General features: G+C 52.2%; 1 long non-coding RNA gene across 1 annotated transcript in view; it reads left to right on the forward strand.

The window, feature by feature from the left end:
- LOC142905951 (uncharacterized) overlaps positions 1-25,408 on the forward strand; it is a 39,158-nt gene extending 13,750 nt beyond the window's left edge. Inside the window, exons 2-3 of the long non-coding RNA XR_012929976.1 lie at positions 11,235-11,623; positions 22,531-25,408. This is a non-coding gene — a long non-coding RNA (uncharacterized LOC142905951). The remainder of the gene's footprint in view (positions 1-11,234; positions 11,624-22,530) is intronic.
- Positions 25,409-25,836: the final 428 nt, after the last annotated feature.

The raw sequence follows: 25,836 nt of genomic DNA on the forward strand, positions 1-25,836 counted from the left end.
CTCGTTCTCCTCACCCCTCGCCTCGTACTCACCCCTCACTTCGTCCTCCTCACCCCTCACCTCGTCCTCGCCTCGTCCTCCTCACCCCTTGCCTCGTCATCTTTACCCCTCAGCTCATCCTCCTCACCCTCACCTCGTCCTCCTCACCCCTCACCTCGTCCTCCTCAGCTCGTCCTCTTCACCCCTCGTCCTCCTCACCTCGTCCTCCTCACCCCTCAGCTCGTCTTCCTCACCTCGTCCTCACCCCTCACGTCGTCCGCTTGACCTTTCACCTCGTCCACACCCCTCACCTCATCCTCACCCATCACCTCGTCTTCCTCACCCCTCACCTCATCCGCTTTACCCCTCAGCTCGTCCTCCTCACCCCTCGTCCTCCTCACCCCTCAGCTCGTCTTCCTCACCCCTCACCTCGTCCTCCTCACCCCTCGACTCGTCCTTCTCACCCCTCATCCTCCTCACCCCTCGTCCTCCTCACCCCTCGTCCTCCTCACCCCTCGCCTCATCTTTCTCACCCATCGTCCTCCTCACCCCTCGTCCTCCTCACCCCTCGTCCTCCTCACCCCTCGTTCTCTTCACTCGTTCTCCTCACCCCTCTCGTCCTCCTCACACCTCATCTCGTCCTCCTCACACCTCATCTCGTCCTCACCCCTCACCTCCTGACCTCGTTCTTCTTACCCTTCACCTCGTCCTCCTCACCCCTTGCCTCGTCCTCCTCACCCGCTCCTGACACGGCCAACGCACACGCCCATGGCAACCTCACTTAGGGCACGGCACACCGACTTAGCATCACCCTCATTTATACCTCCACGTTTATCGGCCTCGTTCTCTCGTGACGGCCAAGACGCTGGACGTTTGTGATAAAGAACTTCGTAGCTCATCGGATTCCTCCTCCAGTGTACAAATAAATAAATATCACGGCTCTGATCTCTTTGCGGCGCCGCAGTGGCGTTCATCACTCGCCGCCTCCCCATGGCACGACTACGACGCCCTCTGTTGGACGCTGTGTGTCATCAACATTGTTGCCTGTGATTACACTCAACACAACGTTGTTGTTGTAAGTGATTACTCTCAACACAACGTCGTTGTTAGTGATTACACTAAACACAACGTCGTTGTTAGTGATTACACTAAACACAACGTCGTTGTTAGTGATTACACTAAATACAACGTCGTTGTGTGTGATTACACTCAACACAACGTCGTTGTGTGTAATTACACTCAACACAACGTCGTTTTGAGTGATTACACTCAACACAACGTTGTTGTTTGTGATTACACTCAACACAACGTCGTTGTTAGTGATTACACTAAACACAACGTCGTTGTTAGTGATTACACTAAACACAACGTCGTTGTTAGTGATTACACTAAACACAACGACGTTGTGTGTAATTACACACAACGTCGTTGTGTGTAATTACACTCAACACAACGTCGTTGTGAGTGATTACACAACACAATGTCGTTTTGAGTGATTACACTCAACACAACGTTGTTGTTTGTGATTACACTCAACACAACGTCGTTGCGTCTCATCAATATTTTTGTGTGTGATTACACACACAACAACGTTGTGTTTAATCATGCAACAATGTTGCGTGTAATCACTCACATATTGAGTGATTACACACTCGGCGTGTGTCTGTAGCAGTTGTACGTGTGCCGCTTGTCGTAGATGTTCGCGGTTTGAATCCAGCGGCCGCCCTGTTTAATGCTACAGGCGTGTTCACCGCAAAGACACCATGTGCCGTCTGCTTCAGTGGACGTTGAAGATCCCAGCGTCATGGACCAGATTAACCGAATTAAATACAATTGCCCGCAAATTACTCAGTTGGAATATACTGTGCCTAGTAATCATTGCTGGGAAATGTGGTAGAACCCTCCTGAAAAGAGCCAGTAGGGCTATCCTGGGTAAAACTGACCACCCACCCCCTCGTGTGGCATGCTAGCCTTAATAGGTGCTCGCTAACAGCACTTATTTATCGAACAGACTGTTAAATGAAGGGACTGTGTCTTCATTTGAGTCCGTGACTGTGTAACCTGGTACATAAGGGTGCCGCGGTGGTGGGATGTTAACTCCTTCACCTGGTATGCAAGAGGTCGTGGGTTCGATCCGGACCCTGACGCCTGTATATTTGGAGTTTGCATGTCTCTCTCTCTCCCGTGGTCGCGTGGATTGTTCTCCAGGTCTTCCAGTTTTTCCCTCCATATTTAGAAACATGCGTTCAGAGCAGGAGTCTCAAACTCAACTTACCTGGGGGCCGCTGGAGGTAGAGTCTGGGTGAGGCTGGGCCGCATCAAGTATTCCCAGAAAAAGTGCAACTGATCCAATCTTCTCAATCTTTATTAATAACAGTTCAGAACATGAACGGTTCTTCAGAACATAGGCTTCTCTTACCTACTCCATGCTTCCAAAAGAGCTTTTCACACAGATATGTGCTCCCAAAAAGGCACATGGTCCGCTTGAACATCCTGGAAAGCTCAGGGAAGGTGGGGGTGATATATTTACATGTTTTTATCCCAATACTTGAGTATTTGGGATCTTATTTAGTATGCCCTTTCTATATATTCTGAGAGGTATTTGAAAACTTTATCATTGTTCATGCTTTTTTTGAGCACTACGTTTTTCTTATCATTATTAAATTCATCAATCGTGTTCTCTCTCAGGTGTTTACACCTTTCACATTCATAAATAAAGTGATCTAGATTTTCTTCTTTTTGTTCACATCCTACATATCCTTCTGCTCTGCCGAATCTCTCTGGATGCCATTGAGCTAACTCTGGTGTCCATGTTACTCCACCTGTCTTAATTCTTAACATCAAGTGCATTGTCTCATGATTTCTATCTTTTAATTTCTTTCTCTTTTTGATTAAATTGTTCTTGGTAAATTATTTTATTTTGCGATTGCACATATCTGTCCTTTTTCCTTTTCTTTGTTTCTCTTGTAATAATAATCTATAACTTCTTTATAATATTCAGGTTCTAACCAACATTTGGCTTTTGTTCTTGCCACCCATCTCATGCTATTTGCTATCCATGTAATTATTTTCCCTTTCCTATTGCAACACTCTGTTGTCTTTATTAGGTCACTGATTACACTTGTTGAGTCCGCCCACTTCCTGAGTCCTCTGTACCTTGCACAGGGTGACAGGATATATTTTCCTTCCACTTGGTGTCACTCCGGAATCACGTTTCAACCAAGTGACTAACGTTGCTAATTCGCGTTGGCTAACTTGTCAACAAACACCGGAAGCTGTCACGAGCCTGAGCTACGGGGAAAAACATAATTAAATAAATAAAAAATTGATGCCAAATAGTGGGCCACAAAATATCGTTCCGCGGGCCACAATTGGCCTGCGGGCCGCGAGTTTGAGACCCCTGGTTTAGAGTTATTTTACTGCTATAAATTTCCACAAGATGAGCCACTCCGTTAAAACTAACATTTGTGACCAGATCGCTTCTTAAAAAGAGCTATATGGCTCACTTACCTGGTAAAATAAAAAGTTACATTTCAAATAATCACCACGGTAATGTGTCACCCACACGACCTTGAACTTGAGGCATCGCGCAGAACGCGGCATGCAGTGTGGGGTTAGCTGGGTGGTGCAGGGAGCTGCTACTACTTGCAGAGGGGGGCGGGGCAGGGGGGGACTGAGTCCTCTTGCATAATTGACTTGCGGATTGACCGATGCATAGACGAAAAGATAGCACGTGAATGAATGAGTGTACGGCTGGACTGCAAATGAATGGACAATATTCTTCATCGCCATTTTAAAAAAACTTAACATTGTAATCCATCACCCTGTACATCTGCTGAACCAACGTATCCTACAGCAGCATATGAGTGTGTTTTCATACATTGCCTGAGTGTGTGTTTCTTGCGTATGATCGGTATGTGTTTTACGCATGATCCTTATTTGATATCACAAGATATTTGCCTGTTTTTCTAATGATCTGCACGTGTTTCATGCATAATCTCTGGGTTTCACACATGTTCTGTGTGGTGGCTGGGACCACCCTCAGCTGCCTTTTTCTCCCGAGTTGCGATGTGTACACATCGTACCAGATACTAATTTAAGGCTGAACCGACCTCTCGAGATCCAGGACGCAGTGGTGATGGTGGCTGTAAGCGGGAATCGAGCTCGGGTCGCCTCGTCCTCCTCACCCCTCACCTCGTCCTTCTCATCCCTCAGCTCGTATTCCTCACCCCTTACCTCGCCCTCACTTCGTCCTCCTCACCCCTCACCTCGCCCTCACCCCTCGACTCGTCCTTCTCACCCCTCATCCTCCTCACCCCTCGTCCTCCTCACCCCTCGCCTCATCTTTCTCACCCATCGTTCTCCTCACCCCTCGTCTGCCTCACCTTTTACTTCGTCCTCCTCACCCCTCGACACGTCCTCTCACCTCAGCTCGTCCTCCTCACCCGTCGTCGTCCTCACCGCTCACCTCGTCCTTCTCACCCCTCACCTCTCCCTCGCCTCGTCCTCCTCACCCTTAGCTCGTCCTCACTCCTCGTCCTCCCCTCCCCTTGCTGTTCTCACCATTTGCCTCGTCCTCCTCTCCCCACACCTCGTTCTTCTTACCCCTCATCTTGTCCTCCTCACCACTCGACTCGTCCTACTCACCTCTCACCTGACCCTCCTCACCCCTCGTCCTCCTCACCCCTCGTCCTCCTCACCCATTGTCCTCCTCACACATTGTCCTCCTCACCGCTCGTTCTCCTCACCCCTCGTTCTCCTCACCCCTCGGCTCGTCATCCTCACCCCTCACCTCACCTCGTCCACCGCACCCCGCGCCTCGTCATCCTCACGCCTCGCCCACCTCACCCCTCACCTCGTCCTTCTCACCCACACCGTGTTCTTCTTACCCCTCACCTCTTCCTCCTCACCCCTCGACTCGTCCTTCGCACCCCTCACCTCCTTACCTCTCGTCCTCCTCACCCCTCGCTCTCTTCACCCCTCGCTCTCCTCAACCCTCGTCCTCACCTCGTTTTTCTTCTCACCCCCCGTCCTCACCCCTCGCTCGTCCACCGCACCTTGCTCCTCACCTCCTCATCCCTCGCCCTCCTCACCCCTCGTCCTCCTCACCCCTCGTCCTCCTCACCCCTCGTCCTCCTCACCCCTCGTCCTCCTCACCCCTCGCCTAATCTTCCTCACCCATCGTCCTCACCCCTCGTCCGCCTCACCTTTTACCTCGTCCTCATCACCCCTTGACTCGTCCTCTCACCTCAGCTCGTCCTCCTCACCCGTCGTCGTCCTCACCGCTCACCTCGTCCTCCTCACCGCTCACCTCGCCCTCGCCTCGTCCTCCTCACCCTTAGCTCGTCCTCACTCCTCGTCCTCCCCTCGCTGTCCTCACCATTTGCCTCGTCCTCCTCACCCCACACCTCGTTCTTCTTACCCCTCATCTTGTCCTCCTCACCACTCGACTCGTCCTACTCACCCCTCACCTCACCTCACCCTCCTCACCCATTGTCCTCCTCACCCATTGTCCTCCTCACCCATTGTCCTCCTCACCGCTCGTTCTCCTCACCCCTCGTTCTCCTCACCCCTCAGCTCGTCATCCTCACCCCTCACCTCACCTCGTCCACCGCACCCCGCGCCTCGTCATCCTCACGCCTCGCCCGCCTCACCCCTTACCTCGTCCTTCTCACCCACACCGCGTTCTTCTTACCCCTCACCTCTTCCTCCTCACCCCTCGACTCGTCCTCCTCACCCCTCGTCCTCCTCACCCCTCGTCCTCCTCACCCCTCGCTCTCCTCACCCCTCGCTCTCCTCACCCCTCGGCCTCCTCACCCCTCGGCCTCCTCACCCCTCGCTCTCCTCACCCCTCGCTCTCTTCACCCCTCGCTCTCCTCACCCCTCGCTCTCCTCACCCCTCGCTCTCTTCACCCCTCGCTCTCCTCACCCCTCGCTCTCCTCACCCCTCGCTCTCCTCACCCCTCGCTCTCTTCACCCCTCGCTCTCCTCAACCCTCGTCCTCACCCCCACACCTCGTTTTTCTTCTCACCCCCCGTCCTCACCCCTCGCTCGTCCACCGCACCTTGCTCCTCACCTCCTCATCCCTCGCCCTCCTCACCCCTCGTCCTCCTCACCCCTCGTCCTCCTCACCCCTCGTCCTCCTCACCCCTCGTCCTCCTCACCCCTCGCCTAATCTTCCTCACCCATCGTCCTCACCCCTCGTCCGCCTCACCTTTTACCTCGTCCTCATCACCCCTTGACTCGTCCTCTCACCTCAGCTCGTCCTCCTCACCCGTCGTCGTCCTCACCGCTCACCTCGTCCTCCTCACCGCTCACCTCGCCCTCGCCTCGTCCTCCTCACCCTTAGCTCGTCCTCACTCCTCGTCCTCCCCTCGCTGTCCTCACCATTTGCCTCGTCCTCCTCACCCCACACCTCGTTCTTCTTACCCCTCATCTTGTCCTCCTCACCACTCGACTCGTCCTACTCACCCCTCACCTCACCTCACCCTCCTCACCCATTGTCCTCCTCACCCATTGTCCTCCTCACCCATTGTCCTCCTCACCGCTCGTTCTCCTCACCCCTCGTTCTCCTCACCCCTCAGCTCGTCATCCTCACCCCTCACCTCACCTCGTCCACCGCACCCCGCGCCTCGTCATCCTCACGCCTCGCCCGCCTCACCCCTTACCTCGTCCTTCTCACCCACACCGCGTTCTTCTTACCCCTCACCTCTTCCTCCTCACCCCTCGACTCGTCCTCCTCACCCCTCGTCCTCCTCACCCCTCGTCCTCCTCACCCCTCGCTCTCCTCACCCCTCGCTCTCCTCACCCCTCGCTCTCTTCACCCCTCGCTCTCCTCACCCCTCGCTCTCCTCACCCCTCGCTCTCCTCACCCCTCGGCCTCCTCACCCCTCGGCCTCCTCACCCCTCGCTCTCCTCACCCCTCGCTCTCTTCACCCCTCGCTCTCCTCACCCCTCGCTCTCCTCACCCCTCGCTCTCTTCACCCCTCGCTCTCCTCACCCCTCGCTCTCCTCACCCCTCGCTCTCCTCACCCCTCGCTCTCTTCACCCCTCGCTCTCCTCAACCCTCGTCCTCACCCCCACACCTCGTTTTTCTTCTCACCCCCCGTCCTCACCCCTCGCTCGTCCACCGCACCCTGCTCCTCACCTCCTCACCCCTCGTCCTCCTCACCCCTCGTCCTCCTCACCCCACGCTCTCCTCACCCCTCGCTGTCCTCACCCCTCGCTCTCCTCACCCCTCACCTCGTCCTCCTCACCCCTCGTCCTCCTCACCCCCACACCTCGTTCTTCTTACTTCTCATCCCCCGTCCTTCTCGCCCCTCGTCCTCCTCACCCGTCGCTCGTCCACCGCACCCTGCTCCTCATCTTCCTCACCCCTCACCTCGTCCTCCTTACCCCTCACGTCGTCCGCTTGACCCCTCACCTCGTCCTCTTGACCCCTCATTCTCACCCCTCACCTCGTCCACCTCACTTGTCCTCAATCCTCACCTCGTTCTCACCCCTCACCTCGTCCTCACCCCCACAGCTCGTTCTTCTTACTCCTCACCCCTCACTCTCCTCACCCCTCGTCCTCCTCACTCCCGTCCTCCTCACCCCTCGTCCTCCTCACCCCTCGTCTTCGGCACCCCTCGTCCTCCTCACCCCTCGTCCTCCTCACCCCTCGTCCTCCTCACCCCTCGTTCTCTTCACTCCTCGTTCTCCTCACCCCTCTCCTCGTCCTCCTCACCTTTCACCTCGTCCTCCTCACCCCACACCTCGTTCTTCTTACCCCTCATCTTGTCCTCCTCACCACTCGACTCGTCCTACTCACCCCTCACCTCACCTCACCCTCCTCACCCATTGTCCTTTTCACCCATTGTCCTCCTCACCGCTCGTTCTCCTCACCCCTCGTTCTCCTCACCCCTCAGCTCGTCTTCCTCACCCCTCACCTCACCTTGTCCACCACACCCCGCGCCTCGTCATCCTCACGCCTCGCCCACCTCACCCCTCACCTCGTCCTTCTCACCCACACCGCGTTCTTCTTACCCCTCACCTCTTCCTCCTCACCCCTCGACTCGTCCTCCTCACCCCTCGTCCTCCTCACCCCTCGTCCTCCTCACCCCTCGCTCTCCTCACCCCTCGCTCTCCTCACCCCTCAGCCTCCTCACCCCTCGGCCTCCTCACCCCTCGCTCTCCTCACCCCTCGCTCTCCTCACCCCTCGCTCTCTTCACCCCTCGCTCTCCTCACCCCTCGCTCTCCTCACCCCTCGCTCTCTTTACCCCTCGCTCTCCTCACCCCTCGCTCTCCTCACCCCTCGCTCTCCTCACCCCTCGCTCTCTTCACCCCTCGCTCTCCTCAACCCTCGTCCTCACCCCCACACCTCGTTTTTCTTCTCACCCCCCGTCCTCACCCCTCGCTCGTCCACCGCACCCTGCTCCTCACCTCCTCACCCCTCGTCCTCCTCACCCCTCGTCCTCCTCACCCCTCGCTCTCCTCACCCCTCGCTGTCCTCACCCCTCGCTCTCCTCACCCCTCACCTCGTCCTCCTCACCCCTCGTCCTCCTCACCCCCACACCTCGTTCTTCTTACTTCTCATCCCCCGTTCTTCTTGCCCCTCGTCCTCCTCACCCGTCGCTCGTCCACCGCACCCTGCTCCTCATCTTCCTCACCCCTCACCTCGTCCTCCTTACCCCTCACGTCGTCCGCTTGACCCCTCACCTCGTCCTCTTGACCCCTCATTCTCACCCCTCACCTCGTCCACCTCACTTGTCCTCAACCCTCACCTCGTTCTCACCCCTCACCTCGTCCTCACCCCCACAGCTCGTTCTTCTTACTCCTCACCCCTCACTCTCCTCACCCCTCGTCCTCCTCACCCCTCACTCTCCTCACCCCTCGTCCTCCTCACTCCCGTCCTCCTCACCCCTCGTCCTCCTCACCCCTCGTCTTCCCGCTTACAGCCACCATCACCAGTGCGTCCTGGATCTTGAGAGGTCGGTTCAGCCTTAAATTAGTATCTGGTATGATGTCTACACATCGCAACTCGGGAGCTGAGGGTGGTCCCAGCCACCCACACAGAAAATCTGTGAAACCCAGAGATTATGAGTGAAACACGTGCAGATCATTAGAAAAACAGGCAAATATCTTGTGATATCAAATAAGGATCATGCGTAAAACACATACCGATCATCTTCTTTGGTTCTTTCGGTAAAGTCACGTAGAATGAGAAAAAAATAATAAATTGATAAAATAAAATAACACAATAATATTCTCACGACGTTTCGGCCACAACACAAGCGGCCTTCATCAGGTGAAGGGACGAGACTGTCTGGTAGGACAGCGCTGGAGTGAAAGAGCCACGTTCAGATCACGACCTTTAAGCTGTGTGAGAGGAAACAAAGCGCCCTCAACTTTAGCAACACGGATAGCTACGGGCCTCGTTCAGACGGACGAGTTCATCCATGGTCGGAACAGCTGTCTTTCTCCCCGTCCTCTGTTCCGACCATGGATGAACTCGTCCGTCTGAACGGGGCCCGTAGCTATCCGTGTTGCTAAAGTTGAGGGCGCTTTGTTTCCTCTCACACAGCTTAAAGGTCGTGATCTGAACGTGGCTCTTTCACTCCAGCGCTGTCCTACCAGACAGTCTCGTCCTTTCACCTGATGAAGGCCGCTTGTGTTGTGGCCGAAACGTCGTGAGAATATTATTGTGTTATTTTATTTGATCAATTTATTATTTTATTCTCATTCTACGTGACTTTACCGAAAGAACCAAAGAAGATGATCGGTATGTGTTTTACGCATGATCCTTATTTGATATCACAAGATATTTGCCTGTTTTTCTAATGATCTGCACGTGTTTCACTCATAATCTCTGGGTTTCACAGATTTTCTGTGTGGGTGGCTGGGACCACCCTCAGCTGCCTTTTTCTCCCGAGTTGCGATGTGTACACATCATACCAGATACTAATTTAAGGCTGAACCGACCTCTCAAGATCCAGGACGCACTGGTGATGGTGGCTGTAAGCGGGAATCAAGCTCGGGTCGCCGGATTCATTGTAGCGCAGCGTGCTAAACCCACACGCTCACAGACAGGACTCCAGCTCATCCACCTCGCGCACCTTTGCCAGGAACTTCCAATTGTGGAGCGACGAGCAAATGAAGCGACCCGACCTCCCCTCGGGATACGATGGCTGGCAGGTGGTTGAAGCTATCCGGCAGGAAGCGAGTGCAGGTAACGCTCACCTGAGCGTTGCGAGGCGTGCCCCGCAGGTGGTATCACGTGGGACGATGGATGTGCGACCACGCTATGGCCCTTTCACGATTCCGCTGCTGTATGGGGACCGCCACAACCTAGCGGATCGTTGCGGTGTATTTGACCATACTTCACCACGCTGGTTGGTTGCAGGTGTGGGGAGCGGCACAGTGCAAGGGTTCATGTTGCTGGACTGCCCCTTTTCTGATCATGTGACCCTTGCCAGATTAATTCTGCAAATGCGCAATCGCCGAGCCGTGCGACAGCACCCCCGGTTTGCCACGTGTAGCTCTTGTAGACGATGACAACAAACACGCACCCTGCTCTACGGAGCCTGACAGCAGTCATGATGGTGGTGGTTTGCGTGGTACCTTACCATCAGACAAAAAAACTAAACAATTTTGTATTTTACCCGGTAAAGCTCACTGAGCTATATAGATGTTTCTCTGAAGCGACCTGGCTATCACAAATGATAACTCAACGAAGTGGCTTATCACGCGGAAATGTATTCTAGCCTCGATATTACAGCTGAATACAAATCCTCTGAGGGTACCCACGAGCCCGGGCAGCAAGGGGGCAGTTGGCAGATGGTAAGGGGCCAAGGAGCAAGGGGAGGATGGAGAAGGGCAGCGGGGAGTGGAGCAGTGGTGTGGCACGTTCGAGTGATGCAAATATTAACTGATTTGTATTGAATACAACTAGAACAATTTACACCGGTGCATTGATCGATATGATCTTGATTATAATGTTAACGATAATTATGTTGAGATTAGGATATGCAGGAGATAGTGATTATAATGCTAATGTCTTTACACATGGTGATGGTAGAGATCTATTAATCTGGTGATGATGTAATGATGATGGCTTGGCAAGTTGAAGGTGGTGATGATAGTGCTCCTACTAGTGGTGGTGGTAATTCAGATGATGATTATGATGCTGCGACTTGCTGTAGCTGCTTATAATAATAATGATGCTGCATCTGCTGCTGACGATGATGATCCCCCCCACCCTCGTCCACCCCCGCAGGTTCTGAGGAGCTCCGCATGGTGGTGCAAGCACTGAGCCTGCTGAAGCGCGGGAGTGCGGAGAGGCGACCCCGCGAGATGGAAACAGGAGGGACAGGGTCCTCCTGGGGGGATATCGTGAGCGGCGCAGGGGGTCCTAGCGGGGTCGAGAGGGGAGGAGACACAGCGGATGGACACCTCATTGTTCCCCCCGACGGGGACCCTAATGGGGCCCCAGTGGGCGGGGACTCGGGTGGGAGATAACGGCCGAGGTTCGCGTGGCGAGAACAAACGCGCGACCCCGTGTGCGCGTGAGCGTGCGGGGCCACGAGGGCACGTACACGGGACCCAACCTCGGCGGGTTCGAGGAGGCCCTCCTGGAGCTTGGACTGCACGAGGCTTGAGACGGAGGTAGGTGGCTGAGGGGTTGGGTGAGCGACAGGTTGGGTGAGTGAAGGAGGCATTGATTGATTGCGTGGGTAGAGGGTGAGTGGGTAATGTTGAGTGAGCGGGTGTATGTGGTTGAGTTAGTTGGTAGGTAGCCGAGTGGGTGAATGTGGGAGGTTGAGGGGGTGAATGAATGGTTGGATGAGAGAGTGGGTTGGTGAGTAGGTGGGTGAGTGTGGGAGGTCGAGTGGGTGAGTGAGGGGGGTCGAGTGGGTGAGTGAGACGGATGGTGAGTGGGTGGGGGAGTTTGAGTGGGTGAGTGGATGCGTGGGTGATTTGGTAAGTGCATTGTTAATTGTGTAAATGGCTCGGTGAGTCAGTGAGTGCGTGCATGGGTGGGTAAGTGAGAGGATGAGTGGGTTGGGGAGTGCGTGAGTGGGTTGGGGAGTGCGTGAGTGGGTTGGGGAGTGCGTAAGTGGGTGGGGGAGTGAGTGGGGGAGCGAGTGGGCGGGTTAGTGATTTAATCAATCATCGTGTGATTGAATGGCTGAACGGAGGGGTAGGTGAATGAGTGTTTGTGGTTTAGTGAGTGTGTGTGTGGATGAGTTAGTGGGTGGGTGAGTGGATGATTGTGGGAGGTTGAGGGGGTGAGTGGATGTGTAATTTAATGGTTGTATGGGTGGGTGAGCGTGGGAAGTTAAGTGGGTAAGTGTGAATGAGTGAAGGGGTGGGTGAGTTGAGTGGGTGAATTATTGGGTGGCTGAGTGGGTGTGCGGGTGAGTTAGGGGGTGGGTCAGTATGGGTGGATGGGTGATGGAGTCGGTGATTGAGTTTGTAAATTGAGTGGGTGATTGAGTAGTAGGGTGAGAGTGGGAGGTTGGGTGGGTGGAGGTGAGGGGTTGCATGAGTGAGGGGTTGGGTGAGTTGGTGGGTGGGTGAATGAGTGGATTGATCAGTTAGTGTGTGGTTGAGTGGGTGGTTGGCTGAGTGGGTGAGAAGATGGGTCGTTGAGTGAGTGGATGGGTTATAGATTGAGTGGGTGGTTGTGTGATTGATTGGCTGAGCAAAGGGGTGAATTAGTGGATTTGTGTGGTTGAGTTACTGGTTAGGTGGGTGAGTGCATGAGTGTGGGAGGTTGAGAGTTCGTTGGTGAGTGTTTGAGTTAGATATTGAGTTGGTGGTTATGTGATTGAGTAGGTGAGCGGAGGATTGGGTGAGTGAATAGATGTTTATGTTTGAGTTAGTGGGTGGGTGATTGGATGAGTGGGTGGGTGATTGGATGAGTGGGAGGGTAATTGGATGAGTGGGAGATTTAAATTGTGAGTGAATGGGTGATTGAATGCTTGGAGGTGGGGTGAGTGATTGAATTGGTGGGTGCGAGATTGAGTGGGTGGCTGGGTGAGTGGGTGAGATGATGGGTGGGTTAGTGAGATGATGATGGGTGGGTTAGTTGATGTGTGAGTGGGTAGGTTAGAGATTCAGTGGGAGGGAGGGTGGGTGAGTGGTTACGTGGCTCGTGGGTGAGTAGCTCAGTGGCTGGTTGAATTGGTGAGTTAATTTGTGCGTGATTGATTTGGTGAATGGGTGAGTGAGTGGATGGATGAGGGAATGGATGAGTGAGATGGTGAGTGCGTTGGTGAGTGATTGAGTTAGTGGGTACGAGATTGGATGACCGTGGAAGGTTGGGTTGGTGAGTGAGTGGATGGATGTGAGAGGTTGAGTGGGTGAGTTATTGCGGTTAAGTATGGAGGGGGTGGGTAAGTGAAGGGGTGGTTCAGTGAGTGGGTGAGTGAGTGGATGGTTGGTGAGTGAGTGGGGTGAGTGAATGCGTGGGTGAGCAAGTGAATGAGTTGGTGAGTGGTTGTGAGTAGTGGGTGAGTGGGTGGTGAGTGAGTGGATATTTGTGGGTGATTTAGTCGGTGGGTGATTTGGTCAGTATGGGAGCTTGAAGCAGTGAATGGTTAGGTGAGTGAGGGGTGGGTAAGTGAGTAGATGAATGAATTAGTTAGTGGGAGCACTAGTGGGTGGGTGAGTGAGTGGGTGAGAAATTGATTCAGTTGGTGGGTGGGTGGTTCCGTGGGTAGTGCGTGTTGGGTGAGTAGGTCAGTGGCTCGGTGAGTTCCTGAATTAATGGGTGGGTTAGTGAGTTGATGGGTGAGTGAGTGGGAAAGTGCATTGGTAAGTGTGAGGGTGAGTGGGTGGGTGGTTGCATGAGTGTGGTTTAGATATTTTAGTGGGTGGCTTTTTGAGTGGATGAGTTCGAGTGGGTCAGTGGTTGCGTTAGTGGGTGGTTGAGTTAGTGGGTGGGTGAATAATTACGTGGGTAGTGGGTGAGTGTGTGAAGAGGTGAGTGGCTGAGGGAGTAGGTGTGTGGGTGGGTTAGAAATTGAATGGGTGGCAGAGTGAGTGAGTCCTGGGTGAGTTAATGAGTTGGTGGGTCGGTCAGTGGGTGAGTGTCTGGATGGGTGATTGAGTAAGTCGGTGAGTGAGGGGTTGGGTGAGTGATGGGTTGGGTATGTGTGTTTTTGGTTCGCGAGTTTGTGGGTGAGTGAGTGGGTCAGTTCGTGGTTGGGTGAGTGAGTTCGTTGGTGAGTGTTTGAGTTAGTATGTTGGTGGGTGAGTGTGTAGTTTAGTGAGTGAGTGATTTAGAGATGAAGTGGGTCATAGGGTGAGTGGGTGGGTGAGCAAGTGGTTAACTAAGTGAGTGGTTGGGTGGGTCGGTGAGTTGTTGACTGAATGGGGTCAGAAAGTAGGTGAGTGAGTGAATGGGTGAGTGACTGCTGGGTGGGTAAGTTAATGTGGGAGGTTGAGTGGGTAAGTTAGCTTGTGAGTGATTGGGTGAGTCAAAGAGTGGGGCGCTACGGTGGTGAAATGTTCACTAGCTCGCCTAGTATACATGAGGTTGTGGATTCGATTGCGATCCTGCCGCCTGTATATTTGGAGTTTGCATGTTCTCCCCCTGGTCGTGTGGATTTTGCTCCGGGTCCTTTCCGCTGCATTTAGAATCAACATGCCTTTTGAGGATTTGGCTGCAATAAATGTATGTGATAAGCCACTTCGTTTATCTATCATTTGTAGCCAGGCCGATTCTGAAAAGGGTCTATATAGCTCAATGAGCCTTACCTGGTGAAATAAAAAGTAGTTTAGTTTAGGGGGTGGGTGGCTGTTTGGGTCGGTAGGTCGGTTAGAGGTTGAGTGGGCGGCAGGGTGAGTGGGTGGCAGGGTGAGTGGGTGAGTAGGTAAGTAGCTGGGTGAGCGGGTGGACTGGTGAGTGTGCGAGTTAGAGATTGAGTGGGTGGATGGGTGGGTGTGTAAGTGGATGCGTCGGTAAGTGGTTGAGTTGGTGGCAAGGTGCGGGTTTTTGAGTGGGTGGGTGTTTCTGAGTGGGTAGGTGGCTGAATGGGTGGGTGAGTGGGTGACTGAGTCAAGAAAGTGGAGCGCCATGGTGGTGAGATATTAACTACCTCGCCTTTTGTACAGGAGGTTGTGGGTTCGATCTCGATTATGACGCCTGTATATTTGGAGTGTGCATGTTCTTGTGGTTGCATGGATTTTTCTCCGAGTCCTCCGGGTTTTCTCTCCATATTTAGAAACATGCATTTCGAGGTTTTGGCTGTTCTGGAACTCACCCACTCAACTACTAAAGCCACCCACCAACCCACTCACAAACCCGCTCACCCTACCATGCACTCAATTTTTAATCAACGCACTCACGCACACACCCACTCACTCGCTCAACCACTCATCCACGCACCCACCTACACACGCACTTACTGACTTATTTGAGCAGTCATTTGTGGCCGCGTCGCTTATGAAAAAAATCTATATAGCTCCGTGGGCCTTTCCTGGTAAAATTAAAATAGTTAAATTTTAGTTTACAGTTGGGTGAGTGGGCGGTGAGTGCATCGGTTCGATGAGTGAATGGGTGGTCAAGTAAGTAGGTGAGGGGCTGGGTGAGTTGTTGGGAGATTGAGTGGGTCACAGTGTGAGTGGGTGGGTTGGAGCGTGAGTTGGTCACTGAGTGAGTGGGTGGGTGAGGTGAGTGGGTGAGTGAGTTAGTGAGTGCATGTGTAGGTGGGTGCGTGGATGAGTGGTTGAGTGAGTGAGTGGGTGTGTGCGTGAGTGCGTTGATTAGAAATTGAGTGCATGGCAGGGTGAGCGGGTTTGTGAGTGGGTTGGTGGGTGGCTTTAGTAGTTGAGTGGGTGAGTTCGAGAATTGTACGCCACTGTGGCGAGATGTTAGCTACGTCGCCTGGTATTTTGGAGTTCGTAGGTTCCATCCCAACCCTGATGCTTGTATATTTGGGGTTTGCATGTGCTCTACGGTCACGTGGATTTCGACTCCACATTTAGAAACATTCATTTATCGGATTTGGCTGCTATACATTACTATGTGATAGGCCACTTAGTGAAGCTCTCATTTGTGGCCAGGTTACTTTGGAAAAATATTTTATATAGCTCTGTGGGTCTTACCTAGTAACTTAAAAAATAGTTGAATTTAGTCAGTTTGGATTAGTGAGTAGGTGGAATGTTGAGTGCGTGGGTTAGAGATTGATTTTGTGGCAGGGTGAGTGGCTGGGTGAGTTTGTGATTGGTTGGGTGGGTGAGTGTGTGAGTTAGACATTGAGTTGGTGGATGGGTGGGTGTGTGAGGGAGTGAATAGGTGACCTGGTGGGTGAGTGGATTGTTGAGTGAGTGGGTTGTTGAGTTAGGTAGTGGGTGGGTTGGTGAGTTAGTTTGTGGGTGTGTGGGTGAGTCAGTCAGTTAGAGATTGATTTGGTTAGTGTGTTGAGGAGTTCCCGACGACGACTCGGAGACGGCTTGAAGGTAAGGGCTTTTGCCAAAGGTTTATTAAGTATATTACAATAACACAAAGGGTGTGACAACTTCCCAGGGGTTAGGGGTCCTACACTAAGTCCTGGTCCAGCCCGGCTAGCTCCGGTCTCTCTCCCTCGAGTCGGATGGGGGAACTTGCCAACCCCACCGACCGGGAAGAGCAGCACCTCCTACAGCTACCACCGGCTTCACTCCTGACTCTTCGTCGATCCCTCTCGACCCCTGGTTCCCTCTCCACCCTTCTCACTCTACCCGTTCCCACAGTGACCCCGCTTTCGTCACGGGGTCCCCCTTAAATACTAGAGGAGACGTGATGTCATGTGTGCAGTCTAGTGCGATGATGCCACGTTCCGTGACGTCATCGCACTAGACGGCACACATGACGTCACGTCCCCATTTTACTCTACAAGTGGTTTGTGTGTGGGGGGGTGGGTGTTTGAGTGGGTGGTTGAGTTAAAGAGTGGAATGTCAAGGTTGCAAAATTTTAAGAACCTCGCCTGTATATTTAGAGTTTGCACGTTCTCCCCCGTGGTTGCATGGACTTTTCTCTGGGTACTCCAGGTTGCCCCTCCACATTTAGAAACATGCATTTATAGACTTTGACTGCTATAACGTTCTATGTGAAAAGCCATTCCATTGAGCAATCATTTGTACTCTGCTTGTTTCTGAAAAAGATGTATATAGCATGGGCCTTACCTAGTAAAGTAAAAAAAAGCTACATTTTTATTTGGTGTGTAGATGGGCGGTTTTGTGGGGGGGGGCGTGGATGAGTGAGTGCGACGTTCGATGGGTAGTAGGTGAGAGGCTTGGTGAGTGAGTGTGGATTAGAGATTGAGTGCGTGGCTGGGTGAGTGAGTGTGCAAGGCTCGGTGGTTGAATTAATGGATGGTTGAGTTAGTGGGTCGGTGTTTGAGTGTGTGGTTTCGTGGGTGGAAGAGTCAGAGAATGGAGTGTCATGGTGGCAAGATGTTAACTACCTCGCCGGGTATACAGGATGTTGTGGGTTCGATTCCACATTTAGAAACATGCATTTAGAGGAGTTGGCTGCTATAAATGTATACGTGATAAGCCACTCTGTTGTGCTATCATTTGTGGCGAAGTTGCTTCTGAAAATCATCCATATATCTCAGTGGGCCTTGCCTGGTAAAACAAACAATTTATATTTAGGCTGTGTTGGTGAGTGGTCGGGTTGGTGAATTAGTGGGTGAGTTAGTGGGTTAGTGGGTGGGTTAATAATTGGATGGGTGAGTTCATGAGTGGGTGGGTGAGGGTGGGTCAGTGGGTGTGTTAGTGGGTACGGGTTTGAGAGGGTGGCTGGGTGAAAAGGTGGGTGGGTGAGTGATTGGGTGGGTGGTTTGGTGCGTGGGTGAGTGAGCAGGTGGGTGGGTGAGTGAGCAGGTGGGTGGGTGAGTGAATGGATGTTTGTGTTTGAGTCAGTGGGTGGGTGATTGGATGAGTGGGAGGTTGAAAAGGCGAGTGGATGGGTGATTTAATGCTTGGGTGGGTGAGTGGTTACGTGGGTAGTGGGTCGTGGCTGGCTGAGTTGGTGTGTGAGTGTGTCGGTGAGTGAGTTGGTGAATGGGAGGGTGGGTGAGTGATTAGAGTTAATGGGTACAAGATTGAGTGAATAAGAAGATGGGTGAGTTGGTGAGTGTTTGGGTTAGAGATTGAGTTGGTGGTTATGTGATTGAGTAGGTGAGTGGAGGGATGGGTGAGTGAATGGGTGTTTGAGTTAGTGGGTGGGTGATTGGATGACTGTGCGAGGTTGAAGGGATGAGTCGATGGGTGATTAAATGGTTGGTTGAGAGGGTGGGTTGGTTAGTGGGTGGGTGAATGTGGGAGGTTCAGTGGGTGAGTTATTGGGTGAGTGTGTGGATGAGTGAAGGGTTCGGTGAGTAAGGGGGTGGGTGAGTGAATGTATGGATGGGTGAGTGAATGGGGTGAGTGAATAGTTGGTTGAGTGAGTGGGTAGGTGGTGAGTGTGGGAGGTTGAATCTGTGAGTTTTTGCGCGAGTTTATGCGCGAGTGGTTGCTGAGTGGTTTGGCTGGTAGGTGAGTGGGTTGGCGGGTAGGTGAGTGGTTTGGCTGGTAGGTGAGTGGGTTGGCGGGTAGGTGAGTGGGTTGGCGGGTAGGTGAGTGGGTTGGCGGGTAGGTGAGTGGGTTGGCGGGTAGGTGAGTGGGTTGGCGGGTAGATGAGTGGGTTGGCGGGTAGGTGTTGGGTTGGCGGGTAGGTGTTGGGTTGGCGGGTAGGTGTTGGGTTGGCGGGTAGGAGAGTGGGTTTGCGGGTAGGTGAGTGGATTGGCGAATAGGTGAGTGGGTTGGTGGGTGGGTGAGTGAGTGGCAGTGGGTGTAGTGGAGTTGTAGCCTCAGTAGTGGGTGAGTGACTGGGTGAGTATGTGGGTGGATGAGTTCGTGGCAGGAGAGTTAGTGGATGCGATAGTGAGTTAGTGCATGAGTGGGTGAGGGGATGGGTGAGTTAGTGGTTGGATGATGCGGTGAGTTTGTGAGTGCGTGGGTAGGTATTTGAGTGAGTGGATGGGATGTTGAGTGAGTGGATGGGATGTTGAGTGAGTGAGTGGGTGGTTGGGTTGGTTCGTGACTTTGTGGGTGGGTGAGAAAGTGAACGAATGCCTGTTAATACGTGGGTGGATGAGTAGGTGGGTGTGGGGGTTGGTAAGTGAGTGGGTGGATTAGAGATTGAGTGGGTGGTTGTGTGACGGAGTGGGTGGTTGTGTGATTGAGTGGGTGAGTGGACGGGTGAGTGTGTGGATATTTGTGGTTGATTAAGTCGGTGGCTGATGTGAGCAGTGTGGGAGCTTGAAGGGAGTGAGTGGTTAGGTGAGTGAGGGGTGGGTGAATGAGTTAGTAGGAGCATTAGTGGGTGGGTGAGTGATTAAGTGAGTGAGTTGAGTGGCTGAGTGAGTGACTGGATGGGTGGATGACTGGGTGAGTGAGTGGGAGAGTGATTGAGTAAGTGAGTCAAGCGGGTGGGTGGGTGGGTGAGAAATTGAGTCAATTGGTGGGAGAATGGGTGAGTAGTTACGTGTGTAGTGCGTCGTGGGTGAGTAGGTCAGTGCCTGGATGAGTTTCTGAATAATGGGTGGGTTCGTGAGTTGATGGGTTGGGTCAGTGATGTGGTGCGTGGGTGATTGAGTGGATGGATGAGTGAGTGAGTAGGTGAGTGCATTGGTAAGTGTGAGGGTGTTTGAGTTAGTGGGTGGGTGATTGGATGAGTGTGCAATGTTGAAGGGGTGAGTGGGGATGGGTAATTGAATGGCTGGATGAGAGGGTGGGTTGGTGAGTGGGTGGGTGAATGTGGGGGGTTGAGTGGGTGAGTGTGTGGATGAGTGAGGTTTTGGGTGAGTGAGGGGTTTGGTGAGTGAAGGGGTCGGTCAGTTCGTGGGTGAGTGAATGGATGGAATGGGTGGGTGAGTGAATAGGTGGTTGACCGAGTGAGTGAGTGGATGGGTGGATGAGTGAGTGGGTGGGCAAGCGGGTGAGTTGTTGCATGGGTAATGGGTGAGTGGGTGGTGAGTAGGTGTATGTGGTTGACTTAGTGGGAGGGTGGGTGAGTGGATGAGTGTGGGAGGTTGAGGGTGTGAGTGAATGGGTGAGTCAGTGGCTGAATGAGAGGATGGATGGATTGGTGAATGAGTGTGTGAGTGTGGTATGTTGAGTGGATGAGTTAATGTGTTGGTGTGTAACTGAATGAGTGGGTGGGTGAGTGAGTGGGTGGCTTATTGAGTTAGTGGGGTGAGTGAGTGAGTGGGGGTGAATAGGTGGGTGGCTGAGTGGATGGTTGGTTGAGTGAATGAGTGTTTGGGTTGGTTAGGGAGTTTGTGGGTGGGTCAGTTGGTGAGTTATTGGGTGGGTGGGTTGGTGATTGAGTCTGTGGGTGAGTGAGTGGGAGGGTGAGTGAGTGGGTGGGTGAGTCTGTGCATAAGTGTGTGGGTGGGTGAGTGGGTGGGTGGGTGAGTGAGCTCGTGGGTACAAGATTGAGTGGGTTGCTTGATGAGTGCGTCAGGATGGGTGAGTTTGTGGGTGGGCGGGCAGGTTAGAGATTGAGTAAGTGGGTAAGCTAGTGGGTGGGTTAGAGATTGAGTGGGTGAGCGGAGGGGTGAGTGAATGAGTGAGTGATTTGTGGGTGTGGTTGGATGACAGGATGGGTTTGTGATTGGGCGGGTGCAATGGCAGAGCCAGGATTTTCAGGTAGGGGGGAAACCCCTCCAGCAATGAAAAATCATAGGAGTTGTTAGTAAGTAAGAACTTGTCCCTTGCTTTTTATTCGACGCGTGTCCAGCGATGGCGCAGCCATCGATCGAGGGTCGGATTCGAACGTGTTGTGTGATCGGCATCGCGCTCACTAAAGGTGAATACCTTGAGGGAAGTTGTGTACTATACGCAACTTCGCACAATTCTGTGAGTCACTTATAACTGCTTTGCCGTTACTTATTGCCAATTATGGACTCAGACTATTATCCTATCATCTCATAGAGTTCCTGGCACGTAATAATATGCTACACAGTGGCAGTAGGGGTCGCAAAATGCCGATTTATTACTAATAAACCCCAATGATCCGATCGAAATTAGGGATTTTGGTCGGATCATTGGGGGGGCCACGTGCCATCACCCCCCCCCTCCCCACTGGCGGAGTGGATGGGTGGGTGAGTGTGGGAGGTTGAGTCGGTGAGTTTATGCGTGAGTGTGGCTGAATGAGTGGGTGGGTATGTGAGTGAGTAGTTGGGTGGGTTAGTGGGTGGGTGAATTGGTTGGTGGGTGTGTGAGTGGGTTTGTGGATGGGTTAGTGGGTTGGCGGGAAGGGGAGTGGGTTGGCGGGTGGGTGAGGGGGTTGGCGGGTGGGTTAGTGGGTTGGCAGGGAGTGGGTTGGGGGGTAGGTGAGTGGGTTGGGGGGTAGGTGAGCGGGTTGGCGGGTAGGTGAGTGGGTTGGCGGGTAGGTGAGTGGGTTTGTGGGTGGGTCAGGAGTGACTAGGTGGGTGGGGGAGTAGTGGAGTGGTAGCCTGGGTAATGGGTGAGTGGGTGGGTTGTTCACTGGGTGACTACGTGCATGGGTTCGTTAGTGACAGGCGACTTAGTGGATGCGATAGTGAAGATGCAATAGTGAGACAGAGTGGATGGGTTGTTGATTGAGTGGGGTGAATGAATGAGTGAGTGGGTGAGTTAGTGAGTGGATTGGTGAGTGGGTGGGTGAGTGCACGAGTGAGTGGATGGGTTAGAGATTGAGTGAGTGGTTGAGTGGATTGGTGATTCAGTGGGTGAGTTAGTGGGTGTTTGAGTTAATTTGTCTGTTAGTCTGTGGGTGATGGAATCGGTGACTGGGTGAGTCTGTGCTGGTGGCTCGGTGGATGGTTGAGTTCATGGGTGGGTTTTTGAGTGAGTGGATGGGTTGTTGAGTGAGTTGATGGGTGAGTGAGTGGGTGAAACGGTGCGTGGGTAGGTTAGTGAGTGAGTGGATGGGTGGGTGATTGATTGGGTGAGTGTGTTGGCAAGTGAGAGGGTGAGTGGGTGAGTGAGTGGGTGGTTAATCGGTTGGTGGGTGCGTGAAGGAGTGGTTGGGATGAGTGAGTTATTGAGTGGATACCAAAGTGAGTGAATGGGTGGGTGAGTGAGTGAGAGGTTGCGTTGGTAGTAGGTGAGTGGGTGGTGAGTGGGTTGGTTCTTGAGTGAGTAGGTGGTTTGTTAAGTGAATGAGTGGGTGGTTGGGTTGGTTAGTGAGTTTGTGGGTGAGTTGGTGGGTGGGTGAGTTAGTGGTTGAGTTAGTGAATGAATGCCTTTGTTAATAAGTGGGTGAGTGGGTGTGGGGTTGGTGGATGAGTGGGTTGGTGAGTGAGTTAGTGAGTGGATGGGTGGATGAGTGAGTGGGTGATTGAGTGGATGGGTGGATGACTGGGTAAATGATTGGGTAAGTTATGAGGGTGAGTAAGTGAGTTACAGGGTGAGTGGGTCGGTGGGTGATTGGGTGGGTGGGTGAGTGGGTGTGATCATCGCCATGCTCTTCATGGAGCTCTCTGTAGTGAGGGGCAGCTCACAGGGACAGCTGTTGCAGGGATTCACAACAGCTGCTTCTCCTCCTCCAGTTCTGAACCAGCTGACCAGGGTTGCCAGACGAGGCCAAGCAGCTCCTCGAGTTGTTCCACAGCTTCCTTCATGCCTGCCGTGCCACGTGCAGCTTCTGCATGAGGCTACTCTTCCTCCTCAACCGTGACAAGCTGTGGACATACTGACCCATTAGACACTACACACAACTCAGTACTTGGCAGACAAATGCCAATTGCACACCAGGTACTGAGTCACCTTGTGCCCACAGGGACATCTGTCATTGGGGGTGCCCTTTCACACGTGTTGAGATGAGATGTGATGTAAAGCGCTCTGAGATGCCCCGGTGTACAGAAAGGTGCTAAATCATTCTCATCGTTATCACTGTGTCCAGCAATAATGAAATTGTCTATAGATAGATAATCTGTATTTGTAAACGGGGACCATGACGGCTTAACGTGATGGTTAGACCAGCTCATCATTATCATAATACACTGAATCGTGTGTGCATGAATCTATTATTTACGTTAAACGCAAATTATATACGTGTGTGTGTGTGCGATGCGCGAGTGCTGTGCACTCACCTCCACCTCGCTCTGCAGACGCTGCTGCTCCGAGTGTTCACTCTGCTCGTTGTCGCGGTAGGGCGCCAGCTCAGCGTGCAGCTCTGCCACTACACGTTGATACCACTGAATCTCTGCCTGCAGAGATTCCAGTTGCCAATTCCTGTCAATGAGCTGCGTGGGCCACGGGCAAATGGCGGCAGAGGGACACAGGAAAGCATTTTAACGACTGCGTGAGGTTATTGCAGAACATACAGGTATAATGACACACACACAACCAGGATCTTCATTTATAATTGAGTAATGTAATGAGCTACGAAGCTCTTTTACACAGATGTCCATACACCACCTTTGACCAAATAAACCGAAATGCATCCAATCATCTCAGATCTTGGAAGAAAAGCATGGTTGAACCTCAAGTGCTTGGATGGGCAACCACCATCAATACAAACCAAGATAACACCTATAAAAGCATGATGAAGACCGCTTGTGTTGCAATCGAAACGTCGTGGGTTTTTTTTATATTATTAAAAAAAAGTACGTGACTTTACCGAAAGAATCAAGAATATGAATTCCTGCAGTCACGAAAGTTTTATGTTAAACATTTTTTAGGAATTAATTAACCCAAAATCTGGATTAAAATAATAGATTAAGATCGCTTCCCAACCAAAAAGAGGGAGGGGATGGAGATGCATGTAGCAGAGGGGAGCAGATGGTCTAGTAGTCGTAGGTACTTCTACTAGAGGTGGGATGGTGGATCGTAACGTGGTACAGTCCTTAAACAGAGAATGCTCAGTAACCTAGTGCGCATCCATTCTGTACAACCTTCAGTGTGAAAAATAAGTGTATACATACAGTCCTCGACTTAGGAACACCATACTTACGGAGACCCGACTTACGGATACCCGACTTCCGAATCTGTTTCTATGAACTGTATTAATTTTTGGTTACCATTGACTTTAAAACGCGAACTTGCACTTCCAAACTGAACCACAGAACTATTTTGTTCAGTGCTGCGATCCTCCACGAGATGTCATGAGTCAGCCTCGTGCACGCGCACATGTGCGTATATGTGAAAGTGATTGTGTGGGGAGCGGTAGTGTTGCAGTTCACGCGCTGCGCTACAAACCCACCGACCCAAGTTCAATTCCAAGTCACGGCCAACACCAGTGACGATTATCTGAACCATTCCTGGGCCTCCCGTAGGTCAACTCGGCCTCAAATGAGCACCTAGCGCGCTGTATAAACATCACCACTCGGGACACAAATGCAGCTGGGTGTGGTGCTGGCACACAACCCCTCGCATGCCGTGCTGGCTTTCATAGGCTATCGCTAACAGCACGTGCCCCAACAGCCTATTAAGCTACAAGTGTAGCGGTGAGCACGCTTGTGATTTGAAAGCGGTGAGTGAAAATAAAAAAAATATTTTTACTACATTTTATGTATTACTTACGATACACTATAATTTTAGTGTTAATGCAAATGTACATGATTTCTTATTTACGAGTTTAACAATGCTTGACTCTTTTGTTGAACCTTAACACATTTTATAACACTGACAATATGGGAATTTAAATATCGCACAATATTGTATTCCGAATTACGAACCGTTCCGACTTATGAATGGGCCTCAGGAACTAAATGCGTTCGTAAGTCGAGGACTGCCATATTATTGATATATTTGTCTATTATACTGTGTGTATTATTAGTTGTTTATCATGTAAAATTAGTTTACACTTGAAAAATATTCACCATAAATCCGGTATGTGGGGAAAAAATATTGATAGAGTATGTGTAGTGGCATAGCGCTGGCTGCTGGTAAAAAAGGGTAACTGCGGTGTATGGTAGTACCCACGTCAGCAGGCCACGATAGACACGAGAGGGGGACATCTAGGGGAAAGGTCACAGAGGGGGGGCCATCGGGAACCCGCTAGTAGGTTCCAGAGAGGGGGCGTGGCCGTGGCGGAGCGAGGCCACGCTGAGAGTATAAGAAGGGCCCCTGTGAGGGACCTTGTGGCTGTTGCTGGAAGTGGGATCCTCGTCGTGCTGTTCGTATATATAAGATAGTCGTCGTCACCATCTCGTCATCGTCGTTGTCGTCTCGTCGCTGTCGTCTTCACTCGATATTACGCTGCTAGATAGGTGTTCGCTGTCTCCGTTCAGTGCTGTCAGTGTTAGATGGTTAGTGTTTTGTATAGGCAAGCAACGGTAATAGTGTGTACCCACGTAGGGTGTTTATTATCCCAATGGTACTCGTTAAATAAAAGAAGCGCCTAAAAGTCTTACTGTCTCTGAGTTAGTCACTACACATGTACACATGAAAGTGACTACTGTAGTCAGAGATGCAAACGCTTGGGCGTCATCTGGTGCCTTACTGTCGCCATCCAGCGTAAACTATTTGGGTCCTTATAGTAAAGTTCGTAAATCTCAAGTACGCTATGGCAAGGTACCACAGTACATAACATGCGATTGGCTATCAATGACTTGAGTACGTTAATAGTGAAAGTACGTACAACGGGAGGGCGTAAATAATGGTATTGCTGTATATATGTGCGTTTGTGCCATGCCGGACTTCATAGGTGCTCGCTAACAGCACTTGCTCACCTTCGCCTCACTCTGCTGGTGCAGCACTTGCAGATCCTGGAGCTGAGAGTGAATGCTCTGCAGGTTTTCTTGGCATGGCGCCAGCTCAGCGTGCAGCTCCGCCACCACACGCTGGTAACCCAAAATCCCCAACTGCAGGGATCCCAGATGCTCATTGTTTTCGATGAGCTGCATGGGCCA

This window comes from Petromyzon marinus, chromosome 59, assembly GCF_048934315.1.
Source record: "Petromyzon marinus isolate PM22_M1 ecotype Great Lakes invasive population chromosome 59, UKy_Petmar_22M1.pri1.0, whole genome shotgun sequence".
NCBI classification, from domain to species: domain Eukaryota; kingdom Metazoa; phylum Chordata; class Hyperoartia; order Petromyzontiformes; family Petromyzontidae; genus Petromyzon; species Petromyzon marinus.